The sequence below is a fragment of the Nanorana parkeri genome, unplaced genomic scaffold (assembly GCF_000935625.1).
Source record: "Nanorana parkeri isolate BGI_ZX_2015 unplaced genomic scaffold, ASM93562v1 scaffold539, whole genome shotgun sequence".
NCBI lineage: Eukaryota > Metazoa > Chordata > Amphibia > Anura > Dicroglossidae > Nanorana > Nanorana parkeri.
This window is the reverse complement of record NW_017306807.1, coordinates 1,526,486-1,540,287: the sequence shown is the minus strand read 5'-3', so window position 1 is coordinate 1,540,287 and position 13,802 is coordinate 1,526,486.

Here is a 13,802-nt window from a genome sequence, read left to right as displayed (position 1 = left end):
ATATATATATATATAATGTGGTTGTAGCACTGCAGCAAATGTGTTGAAATGAACAAGATGATTGGATTCTGCCTATTTGTTATCCTTATCAATACTGACCAGGTAGAATAGTCGCCTATCCACATAACATGGCAGATTGGGCCATTTGAGAATTAATATAGCTGCCAACTGGCACTTATGTGCACACACAGACAGAATACAATGCTAACTATTGGATGCTTTAATTTAGAGATATCATTATCAAAAGGTGTACGTTGGGGAAGCATTCTGGAACACATGCAGTATTATATTTCCTTGTTTTTAAATATTGAAAAGGTAGACAATATGATTTAAATAGAACATGTTCAGAATATAGACACACTATAAGAAAATAATATTTAGGAGGGAAACATACAGAGGGGATTTCATCAAAACTGGAGCAGACAAAAACTGGAGCAGATGTGCATGGCAACCAATCAGTTTCTCTCATTAGTTTGTTCAGTTAAGATTTAAAAATGAAAGAGAGAAGCTGATTGATTACCATGCACAGCTGCTCCAGTTTTTGTCTGCTCCAGTTTTGATAAATTCCCCCAACAGTATATAGAAGTATATAAGATAACAGGATTTATCCCTCTTTGCTGAAAATCATTGTCCTGAACGGGGTCATCTTTTGAATACATTTTGTCAGTACATTCTCCGACACAAAAGAGAACAGTTCATGATTAAATTTCATCTTCAGAACCTCACATCCAGAATGCCAGGAACTGCACCCAAATTCAGACTCTATGCATTTTCAGCAGAATAATCCTATTAAATAATGTAATAGGCGTTCAGAGACTCAGAGGATCCAAAATTCATGATAAGAAAACATTTTTTATGCCACCTTCTTAGCATCAGTGTTGTGGTAAAGGGAAGCATTTGCAGAAAGCATGCCACATGCTGGTAAGTTAAAAGTCTTCTCTGCATTCAGGAGTACAAGACAGTGAACCAACAAGAGTACAAGACAGTCATTCGTCAAGGCAGTCAATTCACAAGAGCACAAGGCAGTCAATTCACAAGAGCACAAGGCAGTCAATTCACAAGAGCACAAAGCAGTCAATTCACAAGAGCACAAGGCAGTCAATTCACAAGAGCACAAGGCAGTCAATTCACAAGAGCACAAGGCAGTCAATCCCCAAGAACACAATGCAGTCAATCCACAGGAGCACAGGGTAGTCAATCCACAGGAGCACAAGGCAGTCAATCCACAGGAGCACAAGGCAGTCAATTCACAAGAGCACAAGGCAGTCAATCCACAAAATTACAAGGCAGTCAATCCGCAAGAGTACAAGGCAGTCAATTCACGAGAGCACAAGACAGTCAATTCCCAGGAGCACAAGGCAGTCATTCCACAAGAGCACATGGCAGTCATTCCACAAGAGAACAAGGCAGTCAATCCACAAGAGCACAAGGCAGTCAATCCACAAGAGCACAAGGCAGTCAATCCACAAGAGCACAAGGCAGTCAATCCACAAGAGCACAAGGCAGTCAATCCACATGATGCAAGGCAGTCAATCCACAATGCAATCAATCCACAAGAGCACAAGGCAGTCATTCCACAAGAGCACAAGGCAGTCATTCCACAAGAGCACAAGGCAGTCATTCCACAAGAGCACAAGGCAGTCATTCCACAAGAGCACAAGGCAGTCAATCCACAAGAGCACAAGGCAGTCATTCCACAAGAGCACAAGGCAGTCATTCCACAAGAGCACAAGGCAGTCAAACCACAAGAGCACAAGGCAGTCATTCCACAAGAGCACAAGGCAGTCATTCCACAAGAGCACAAGGCAATCAATCCACAGGAGCACAAGGCAGTCAATCCACAAGAGTACAAGGCAGTCGATCTACAGGAGCACAAGGCAGTCAATCCACAAGAGCACAAGGCAGTCAATCCACAAGAGTGCAAGGCAGTCAATCCACAATGCAATCAATCCACAAGAGCACAAGGCAGTAAATCCACAGGAGCACAAGGCAGTCAATCCACAAGAGCACGAGGCTAAATTTCCTATTTTGGGCTGACAACACAGAGCATTTGTGTGGGCAGAGTGGGGTCAGCCCTGTTTAATGTCCTTTGCTAAACCACTCAACCCCTCTAATTTTCAGATCTCTACAACATGGACGTGTGCAAGTGACAACTCTAATTTTCTGACAAGATCAAAAGGTTTTTTGCACTTATCAAACAGAAATAACAAAATAATTTTCATGGTATAGAGACCGAAAGGGAGAAAATAAGAGAAGTTAATTGTTAGTGTAGTCTATTGTAAACTGGAATAACTTTAGGCCTGGTTCACACCGTTTTTATTAGGGATGCACCGATACCGGTATTTTGGTACCGAGTACGAGTACCGATAATTTTTTCCCGGTACTCGCCGTCGCCGATACCAATTACCGAGTAATGGAAGTCCCATTCAGGAAGCCAGGTGGCGTGTAAGGACTCGCCACCTGGCTTCCTGATTAGCCGCGCAGCGTGTAAAGACTCGCCACTCGGCTTCCCGATGACGAGCGAGAATGAAGCCAGCTTCCCCGCCAATCAGAAAGCAGGGGACGTCGCGTCATTACACGGCACCTGGCTTCCTGATTGCCCGGCCAGGTGGCTCTGGCTGGGTACCGGAGGAAAGCCGCGTTCTCGCTGGAGAGGCCCCGGGGGTGACAGGCTGGACATACTACGGTAAGGTAACCTTACCTCACGAGGTCGAAGGTGCATGGAGCCAGCTTCCTGATTGGCCAGCTTCCCGACCAATCAAGAAGCTGGGCAGCGCGTCATTACATGCTGCCCGGCTTGCTGATTGGCCGGGAAGTCGGCTCCATGCTCTCTCATCACAAGTGAGCATGGAGCCGCTTCTTGGGAAACCGGGCAGCGTGTAATAACGCGCTGCCCGGCTTCCTGATACAGGAAGGACTCGTGCTAGGCATCGGAGTATTACTCCGATGCCTAGCACCAGTACCAGTACTCGCCCAAATTACTCGGAATTGGCACCGATAATGATACTAGTATCGGTATCAGTGCATCCCTAGTTTTTATGCATGTTTTATGCGCATATGGCAAAAAGCGTGTTTTTGTGAGCAGATTGTAGCTCATTGATGTTAGAGAAAAAGCAAATAAAACGCACAAAAACACCGCAAACGCGCATTTTCAAGTGTTTCCTACTGAGTCTATAGGACTCTGTACTGCATCCAGCTTTATTTACGGTGTATGAGGTAGAGGAACTATAGAGGTTTTTCAGGTACAACAACTCAGCCACATATGTTTACACACTGAAAAGTATGACCTTGAACTTTACTTAGTACATGATGAACCTATTTTCCCGATGGATGGAACTGTTCACCATCATATTGCATGCACCTACAATCTTTAGATTTCCTAACTTTCTAAGTAATGTTATATTTACTATATATCAACAATACTGTTATTTACTATACTTATACATATAATTTATATTTTCTAATGGAAGTGTAGAACAGGTAAACTTGTTTACTCTCTTAGTTTGCAACTGCTCAATGGTTTAGCTCCAGATTCTTGAGTCCACTACATAAGGCAGTGGTCCCCAACCCCCGGGCCGCGGACCGGTACCGGTCCGTGGATCAAATGGTACTGGGCCGCCCAAGGAACATTAAATTATTTCCATTTTATTTACTGTGGTGTATTTCTCTCGGGTTTGTCTGACTTTCCAGGACGAGAAGTTAAGCGGGAGCTGAGAGACGTCACCTAAAGCCGCACCAATACCGCGCATGCGCAAAATATCATGATATGGGGTGGTTTTAGGTGACGTCTGGAGCTGAGCGGCTGCAAGCGGCAGTGGCGTTGTAGCTTTGGTAAAGAGAAGGTGTGTATCGCTCTTCTCTCTGTTCACCGGTACTTTCTCATGTTTAACAGTGCTTGGTGTACGTGTATATTGTGTTTGTTCAAATTTAACCCACAAATTAGCAAAAATGAGTACGAAACAGACGTCGTTAGAAAGTTTCCTTGGGAAAAAGAAAAGGCCCAGTGAAGAGACAGAAGAAGGGCCTTCAACATCAAAGAAACATGTAACTTTTAACAGACAATACCATGAGTCCTACTTGAAATATGGATTTATCGGGACAGGTGATTCCAATCTAAAATATAAACAATCAACGTCCCCCCCTCAGCGGGCCGCGGTAAAATTATCAAACGTTGACCGGTCCGCGGCGATAAAAAGGTTGGGGAGCACTGACATAAGGCATTGCTTTTTTGAGTCTGTAGCTATTTCTGCATGAGGTCTCGGCCCTGCCACTTAACAAATGCCTGAATGCTGTCTGAACGCTCAATACTTCTTTATGTGAAACATGATACTGTCAAATTTATAGATGAGAGACTATATACTGCATTGTTGCATTTGCATTGAGTTTTTTTTTAACAATTAAGAACATTAATGTAAGTGCAGAAATATGATTATGAAAGGCAGCCAAAGTGCATTTGCAGTAAGCATTTATGTGATTTCAGATTATTTTTATGCAAGTATTGTTGATGATACAGAAACCAGTCACACATTATTATTGCAATAGAAAATGCTGTGAGCAGGACAATAAGACTATAATAAAACACAAAAACTTATTTTATTAATGTAAAAGTGTATTTTATTATTGTGAAGTGTTACTGTACCCAGCTTGAACTCTAGCGTGCCTTTTCCAGATAAAGCTGACAAACTAACATAAATCAATTGTATTCATTATTTTAACAATTTCTTGTTACAAGTCCTGAGTCCACTGTGTACAACCTACCGGTATTATACTGTTAGTATGTTTCTGAGGCAAACATGTTTATTTCTCTAGTGCCAGCAAATTATATAGGTTCTTGGTAGATTTTTAGACAATCCATATCAGTTCCTTTAATAAAAAAAAAAATACAACCTCATGATGGGCATGCTTATCGAAACTTATATTTTGGGTCAATCCTAAGCTGGCCACTCACTGCTTGAAACTTGGACGAGTCTCGGATGCATATGAAATTTTTTCCCGAATGCCATTCTGAATGAATTTATGTTGTTAAAAAAAAAAGTCCCCTCCCCAATATATACCAGACCCTGGTAGGAATTTTAGGGGGGACCCCCTGGCCAAGTACCTTGTCCCCATGTCCGTGAGGACAAGGGCCTCTTCCCCACAAACCTGGCCCAGTGGTAGTGGGGGTCTGCGGGCAGAGGGGCTTATAGGAATCTGGGTGCCCCCTTTAATAAAAGGGGCACCCAGATGCCACCCTCCCCCTCGTAAATGAGTAAGGGGGTAGTTGTTACCCCTACTCATTCACCAAATACAGTAAAAAAAGTAAATAAACATACCACACCGTAAAAAATCCTTTATTTGAAACAAAAAGTCTTTTATAACCCCTCCCCCCAAAAAATGTCCAAAAAAAATGCCCATCGATGTAATTCACAGGTGGACGACGGCTGCCAGCTGGACGAAAGAAAAAATACCCGATGCCTACCGACGCATCAGATCCCGACGAACACCGTCCACAAAAGGACAGCTCTGAACCAGATGTCAACAAAGGGGCGGAGCGAGTTGTGATGTCACAGGACTTGTTCCGCCAATGTATTTTTTATACCATTAGGGGACAGAGAGATGTCACTTGTAAAATACATCACACCCTGTACAAGAAGGGCAAGTATGCTTTCTTTCTGGCGGCCTGTGTCTCCCTGGCCACTGCAGTTATTTCATACTTTTACTTCCACCACATGTTGTATTTTCTCTCACTGGCTCATACGGGGTGGTGGAAGGAGTCATAGCCTGCAACAGAGAAAGCCTATATTAGACCCACATGGGAGGGTCAAATACATGTAGCAGCCAAGGAGAAGTAAAGTTCTTTAAAGTTGCTTTAATTTTACAGGGTGTGATTACTTTATAAGTGACACTTTGGTGACAGGGTCACTTTAACATTCATCCCTAAACCCTACCCTAAAACCATAAAGCTAAATTCCAGTGGAGATGGGAAAACATCAGTTAATGCAGTTATATGTGGGGAAAAAACCCATTCAATGTATTTTTAAAGCAACTGGTGAGAATACCATGATTTGACTTTGTGGGAGCCCATGTATAGTAGAATTGTAGGCTCAACACTAGAAGCCAAAGTGTGCTGCAGTGTTATTTTGCTGACAAGGAACGTGCTATCAGTAGGAGATAGAAGTGAGAAGGGGGATGAGCTCATCACTTTGTTACTGCTTATTCCCTGTCCAATCACTGGCTGGAGGCAGGCGGTGGCTTAGCTACAGTAGAGGAAGGTCAGGTGAACCTCCTGGGTGTTCTTTGATTGGGCTGTGTAAATATTAGGAATGCATGGACAGAAATACAAATACTTTAGTAGCTAGACAGCTCCCATGTACATCTGAGATAGCAAGCAATTGAGCTGCAAGTTTGAAAATGACTTGCTAAACTAATGCAGACTTGCCAAGCTTCGCAATTTTGTTGCACAATTACAATAAGTCTGCAATGCAAGCAGTGGTGTATTTAGGTTTTGTGCTGCCCTAGGCAAGACTAGACCTGGGCGCCCCCCCCCCTCCCCCCCATCTAAATTTGCCCCACCCCTTCCTATTTAAAACATTTAGCATAACCTGTTAGAAGCTGAATATGGATGGCGAGCATCTGTTTAAATAGTAATAGCTGTATCACTTCTGCCAGCATCGGAAAGAGGAGGCTGCTAAACCTATCATTCAGAACTGACCGGCCAGCCTGGCAGAGCAGTATACATTGTTGTCAGGGCAGCACAGGGATCAGGAGTATGTAACAGAGTGCAGAGGTTGGTGGTCGGTGTTGACCGGCGCCATTATTCTGGTGGTCAGTGTGAAGAATGCTCCTTACATGGCTGGTCAGTGGAAAGTCGCCCTTAAAGGACAATTTAAACCTTGCGTTTTTTTGCATACTGTATATCTACTGCTAGCAAGCGGTGTATATATAGATCAGCTAGCAAGCAGTAGATATATGCAAAAAAAATTTTTTTTTAAAGTAACTAAAAGGTTAAAACTAACCTGTGTCTCGGGCAGCCGCAAAGGCTCATGGGGCGGGCGCATGCGCAGTAGAGATCGTCAGCCGGGAGAAAAGAGACACAGGGTAAGTCAATGCACACGGACAGACAGCGTGGGACACGGGACAGAGAAGACACAGCAGTCAGCGCTAGATCATAGGCCATCACCAGCGCTGGAGGGACAGCGGAAAACTACAGTAAAGAAGAAGATCGGATTAAGAGGCATCATTAAACGTAAGTGCTTACACTAACATTGGGGGGGGGAGGGGATTTTCGACTCCATGGTCAGTTTAAGCTCCCCACACACTTTACAATTTGATTGAACTCCTCTAGATCTACCAAATTCCATGTATAGGAAGTGCCTGGCAGATAACATACTAAATGATACAGTTTTGTCAAATCTAAAGTAGATTGAACAAAACTGTTCAAACAAAACTGTATGGCGGAGATAGCTGAGAAGTTTATTGGTGTCAGTGGTAACATACTCAAGGGAATTTATCAAAGAGGGAGCAGACAAAATCTGGAGCAGCTGTGCGTGGCAACCAATCAGCATCGCTTTTTCAGTTTGTTCAGTTAAGATTTGATAATGAAAGAGAGAAGCTGATTGGTTGCCGTGCACATTTGCTCCAGATTTTGTCTGCTCCAGATTTTGTCTGCTCCAGATTTTGATAAATTTCCTTCACTGTATGTGAGAAGTAGAAATTGCTCATCTCTGGACGATCCCTAGGCTTCTATGAACCCCTAAGGCTTGTTCACACCAATTGTGTTGCGTTCCAGAACGCACCACAATCGCTCACAAATTTCCCCCTTCGTTCTGGGGCGGGAGGGGGCGTGACGGTGCATTGAAGTCAATGCAAGCGCGCCTGCAGTGCGATCGGACATGTGGCAAAACTTTGCCTGCGTTCCGTTCCACTGCATATGCAAAAAGTAGAGCATGCAGCATTTTTTGCATTTGCAGTGGAACAGAACGCAGGCAAAGTTTTGCCACGCGTCCTATCGCACTGCAGGCGGGGGAAGTGTGGCTGCGGTTACATTGACTTCAGAACGAAGTGAGTGATTGTGGTGCGTTCTGAAAAGCAATGCAATTGGTGTGAACAAGCCCTGAGGGAGTAAAGTATCCACATACTGACCACCACATACTGACCACCACATACTGACCACCACTGTCTGCCTCCATTCCTCTCTAACTAGGAGGAGGCCATGTCACATTTCCCAAATACAATACAATACAACAGCACACTGCTATGCCTGAACCCACTCCATGTAATTCACACATGGAGCAAACTCAGTACTGTGCTCACCCTCCGTCGATCCACTTACCTCACAGACGCCCTCTTCAAGTGTCCCTGTGTGCAGAGCGTAGCAACCATGTGTCACAGAGTCCTGCCCGCCGACTGGAACACCTGCAGCCCCTCCCATTATCGCGTGTCACTTCCTCCGGATCTCAGTGCAGCATCATTGATTCTCTGGCCGGCTGCCTGCTGTTCACTGCTGGGCTCACCCTCCCGTCTGCTTCTGTGCCCGGCTCCCGCTCTCCCCGCTCTCCCCCCTCTCCATCACAAGCTTTTACAAACAGGCTGTCAGACAGACGTTTGCGGTACAAGGCGTTTGCCTAGGGCCGCCCCCCAGGAAAAGTGCCGCCCTAGGCAAACGCCTTGTTTGCCTCGTGGTAAATACGCCCCTGAATGCAAGTCTCCAGATCAACGTGCTTTGCAAAAGTGCTGTACACTTGCAGAGCTCTTGCTAAGACCTGCAGGACTCTTGCTGTAGACTTGCCAAGCAAAATTCCTAACAATTCAAAAAGTGTCAAATAGAATTTGTACTGCAAGTGTTCTACAACTCTGCAACTTGCCAGGAATGTGTGCAGCAAGTTAACAAGAATTATAATTTAACCCTGCCACAAGTTTGTGGCAAGTTATCCTTGCTATCTGGGATATTTCAACTGTGCCTATAGCTGATTTCCGGGAGATCAGCATTAAAGAGACCATGTCACCAGGTGACATTTTTTTATTGTAAATGCTTTTTCTTTTATTTTGTGTATATGTCTTGCATAGTTCATTTGAATTCGACATTCTTAGAAGTGTTGAACCCTGCTTTCTGGTGGCCCCCCTCCACCACCAAGTCATGCATCTTTATCATTAAAACAAAAACTTTAATTACAGCTAATTATCTGCAAGCGGCTCCTGCTGTCAGCCTGAGCTCATGCAATATCACTGGAACGCGCTGAAAAATGCCCTACGCCCAAAGAAGTGCAGGAGCTTCTTTGGCGCGTATTTTCTGCGCGTATCCATTAGGATACAGCTGGATAGCCCTAGTAAACGTGCATTTGTCACGCGTTTCGTTGATGGCCCGAAACGCGTGTCAAGCATGCATATTACGAAGCCCAAGTGTGAACCCAGCCTTACTTGCACTCCAGCTCTGCATTGGTATGGCCCCTTCTACATATATTTGTGAATGTAGTTAATAACTTCTTGGAATGTGAATACGTGTTTTTTTTACGGCTCATCACACTTTGAGCAAAAAAGAGTATTGAAAAACTGTCTTTGAATTTGCGTTGTGAATGTCAGAGACTGTGTATAATACGTTTCTCAGATGGAGAGAATACTATTATATCATTGTGTTTGATATGTACTGTTTTGTAATTTTCACAGTGAAGTATTCAAGGAAAATAATGTCAGTGTTCATACGACATTTTACTTTTTGTCCCATTAAGTACTTGTATTAGATGTAAATTGTTCTGAAAGGTATATTATGAATTTGAGGAGGTGTAACAAAAGTAACATGAATAGAGACATAAATGAGTGGCTGTAGGAGGTTAAGTATTCTGCTACAAAGTCACATTACATGGTGCCTTTTACATCAATTTGTTTCAAATTGTGTATTTTTCCCTCTCTTTAAAAATCAAATAAATAAATGTGCTCAATTATTCAGATATTTCAAAGACTTTAGTTGTTAATGTTACCAATAGAAATCATATTCATCATGGTAATTTAACACAATTGCATTTTACGTTAAAGCCTATACAAACCCTTACAATGTACTTCTCTTATCTGCTCCCTTTTGGTCTTTTAAATATACCATTGGAAGCGATTTGTTATATCTAGAAAAAGTGCAAAAAAATACTTGTTGATCTTGTCAGAAATTGAGAGCATTCAGCAGTTTTATCAAACCTGACTCGTTGACCTTTGTGAACTACATAGCACCTCCACGTATTGTAGGCTTAACTAATTTAACTGTTGTAGAATATCACTCCTGCTCTTCCATAGATACAGAGCAAAAATATTATCACCGTAGGACAGGGAATCTGTTATTTGCAGGGTTACCAGGTGGAAATGTTATAGGTAGCACAATGGACATGCAAATGGAAAAAATACATTTTTGAGGTTGCTACAAATCAGGCACTAAGAATTATCTGCTTCCATATAGACATTGTACATTAAAAGTATCCTGTACTGAATTATCAAAACAAAAGTTTCTGTCTGAAAGCAGACATCACAAGTTACAATATCTGCCATAATCTTTATTAGCACGACAAGCTTCTTCAGTGCATCTCTCTAAGTTCCACTTTGCGCTTACTGGCCATTGAAGCAGTTATATGGCAGATGGCAGGACTTAACCATGAAGTCAGAGAAAGTCAGTTCCCAGCAACAAAGTGAATATAAACTAGAACAGAAAAGGCTTTTATAATAATAGTAATAGCAGGCATTTTGGGGTGTCTGCTCTTGTTCAGGATTTTCACTTGAAATTTAGACCTAAATCTGAATAGTGAACATTTGCTATGTTATATGGAACATCCAAAAAATGTTAACTGTGCCCAAGCAGTACCATGAAAAGGTACCCTTTATCTGGAATTCTGAGAAATAGCAGTGAACTTTTTGGTATATGTAAGAGTGCCTAGGCATTCTTGTACCTACAGTTTCATAGCTGTATTCCTCCAGTGTAAGATCGAAGGCACTGCTGCCTCTGACTGCTAATCTCAGCCATGGCTTGATCACACACAAAACAACCTTGGCATTTGCCTAGGGCCTGGCAGGTGTCCAGGGGCCTGGGTGTTAGAACTCAGTGACTAGCTGACTTCCCCATCAGCTTTGTTGCTAAATAGTCTTTAGCAACAAAGACAAGTTTTGTGTACAAATGGGCATGCTACTGACAGGGTTCACTCCAGCTGCACTGTCTGCACTTAGAGGTCAGTAGAGCTGTATGAACATGCATATACATTTAGCCTATAGAAGTGCACTGCCAATTTTTAAATACATTCTTAAATAAATATTTTCAATAGGATCAGGAAAATGTATTAAGCTTTCGTGTTAGCAGAGGAGTGCAAATGGTGGTAGGCGTTCACAGACATTTTTTATTTGTAGACTTAGTAGTAGGATAACACAGAATTACAATATGTTCAATGTTAACAAGTATAAAAAACAAGCTGGATGATACCCCACTGCAATGAAGGTAGAAAAAAGCTTGATAAACCCAATAAAGAACTAAGAAATACACAACCCCTCTCCCTCTGTGCTAGGGACCTTTTGATACCTATACTTACTATTTGTACCACTCCCTCAAAGTCACAGGAAATTGTCAATAATACTGCTTTCAATTTCTGGGGAAACATGCAGTGTGGGGTTACCCCCACACTGCAAGGAATAACTGCTCGTTTGTGTCTGGGTTGCCAAAATAAAAAAGTTATACTCATCCGATTATTCGGGCCAGATTATTCTTACACTGGTCCTTCCAGCCTCTCTCCTCCTCTGCAGTGGTCTGAGAATCCTTGTGTCATCACATTCTGTACAAGAGTATTGACGTAAGAACACTGAGGAGGTTTCCATCTGTGCAGCGGAGGAGAAGACACGCTTCAGATATCGGAGAAGCAGGGAGTTGGCACTGCAGTTCAGGGGAGTATAACTTTTTTATGGCACCTAGACAGAAACCAAGAGCTAACCCCCTTGCAGTGTGGGGGGTAGCCCCACTGCAACGATTAATCATTTTTTTTCCTTAATACCCAGCCTGCTCCCACATGACAGAGCTGAGCCCATACATTACCCAGGGATGTATGGGCACAAGAAGATGTCTAGTACAGGGTAGATAAGTGCGTTGAGGATTTTTTATCTTGCCTATTGTGCTTTAAGAATACATTTAAAAGATTTTAGTATCTTTAGTAGTATATAGAAAGATGGACATATCCTCCAATTCCTTTAGAATTATCAAAAGTAACAGAGATTTTAATTATTCTACTGTAAATGGCCCCTAGAATCGCCTGATTTAAGACTTCTACATATGCATTGTCACATAAGCAGATTTGTTTATGTAGGAAATTGTTTGAACCTGATAATGACCTTATAAACAAAAACAGGAAACAAATTAATTACAAATGTACAGTATACAGTATATCAATGACATTATTCACAGCACCAACTAGTAAATCACAAAGATTTCAAAAAAGATCATTTCAATATAATTTCATTTACAATAATCATATAAAAATATTTTGAGTGCCTATCTAACTTGGAAAGGTGACCTGTAAAAACAAGATATATAATGAAATACATACCACTGCCCCCTTTTCACCAAAACAGTCATGATCTCTTACCTGAAAGGAATTTTAGCAATAGAAGCTTATTTTGAACGATATACAGTTTATTTTAAATTATATCTTAATATCTTAACTCACAACAGTTCAAGATATCAATAGGTAGTTATTGTTAAACTATGAAGGCTAGACATTCCAGAATGCTTAATGCTTGATCCTACAGATAAGAAGACACCTACTAACCTTGTTATATGTTATGCTTGTTGTAAGGTATGTATGGGGTGATTAAAATAAGCAACATTTATCAAGCAACTTAATGACAACATTAGGAAATTAGATTCAGACCTATTGCAAATCAGGCTACTTTGTTCTTATTTGGCAAACAGTTTGCAACTTCCTCCATTACATTGATGCTTAAAGCTGGACTCAGCTTAAAGTGGAACTTTACCCACCAATTTAATGTCCCCCAAAACAATTACTTTTAGGGCATGCCAAGGTTGCCAGTGTGCTTTTTTCAGCCATGGCAACTGCAATCCAAATAACGGCTAAGATGGGACCTCCCTTTGCTGTGAAGTATAGGAAGATGTAGTTCTGCTTTAAAGGAAAAACTTGTGAGTGCCCCCATATAGTAAAGGGCTAATATGCTCATTTGGTCTAGGGGGAAATAACAGAGAGGAACACTTAGCTTATTCCTTGTTCTCGGGGAGTTTTCTCCCCCACCAGTTCCGTTATTCATGACTGGTCTCACAAAGTCACTCTTCCTCTCCGATCATGGGGTGCCCCCTGGCTGATGTTTTAATGGCAAGGGAACAGAGAAGAATGCTGGCTGCCTGGGGAGCAAGATATAAGGTAAGTCTCCATTACTGTTTATTCCCCTGCCTAAACAATCATTAGACCTTTAGTATACTAGGGGAACACACAAATGTTATTTTCAGGTCAGCCTAAACCATTAGAGGAAGAATACAACATCCTTTACCATACTTAATTTTTTTCACCCAATAAAATCTTGCAAACTAAAGTCAGAAATCTGCAGATTGTAAGTAATTGATTCCAGCTGCATATTTGCCTATAGCCAGCAAAAGCCTAAAGTAAATCTGTGGACTCATCACACTATATCACACCACATGAGGTGGCCCCAGGTCTTTAGAGCAGGCAACTGCTCCTATTCTCTGATTATCTTCATAATGTCTTAGTATCCTAAAAAAACAGGCACACTATTATGGAAATATTCACCACAACTCTGCTGGCTGACATTTGGCATACATCCTGCTGAACCTAGTTCCTTTC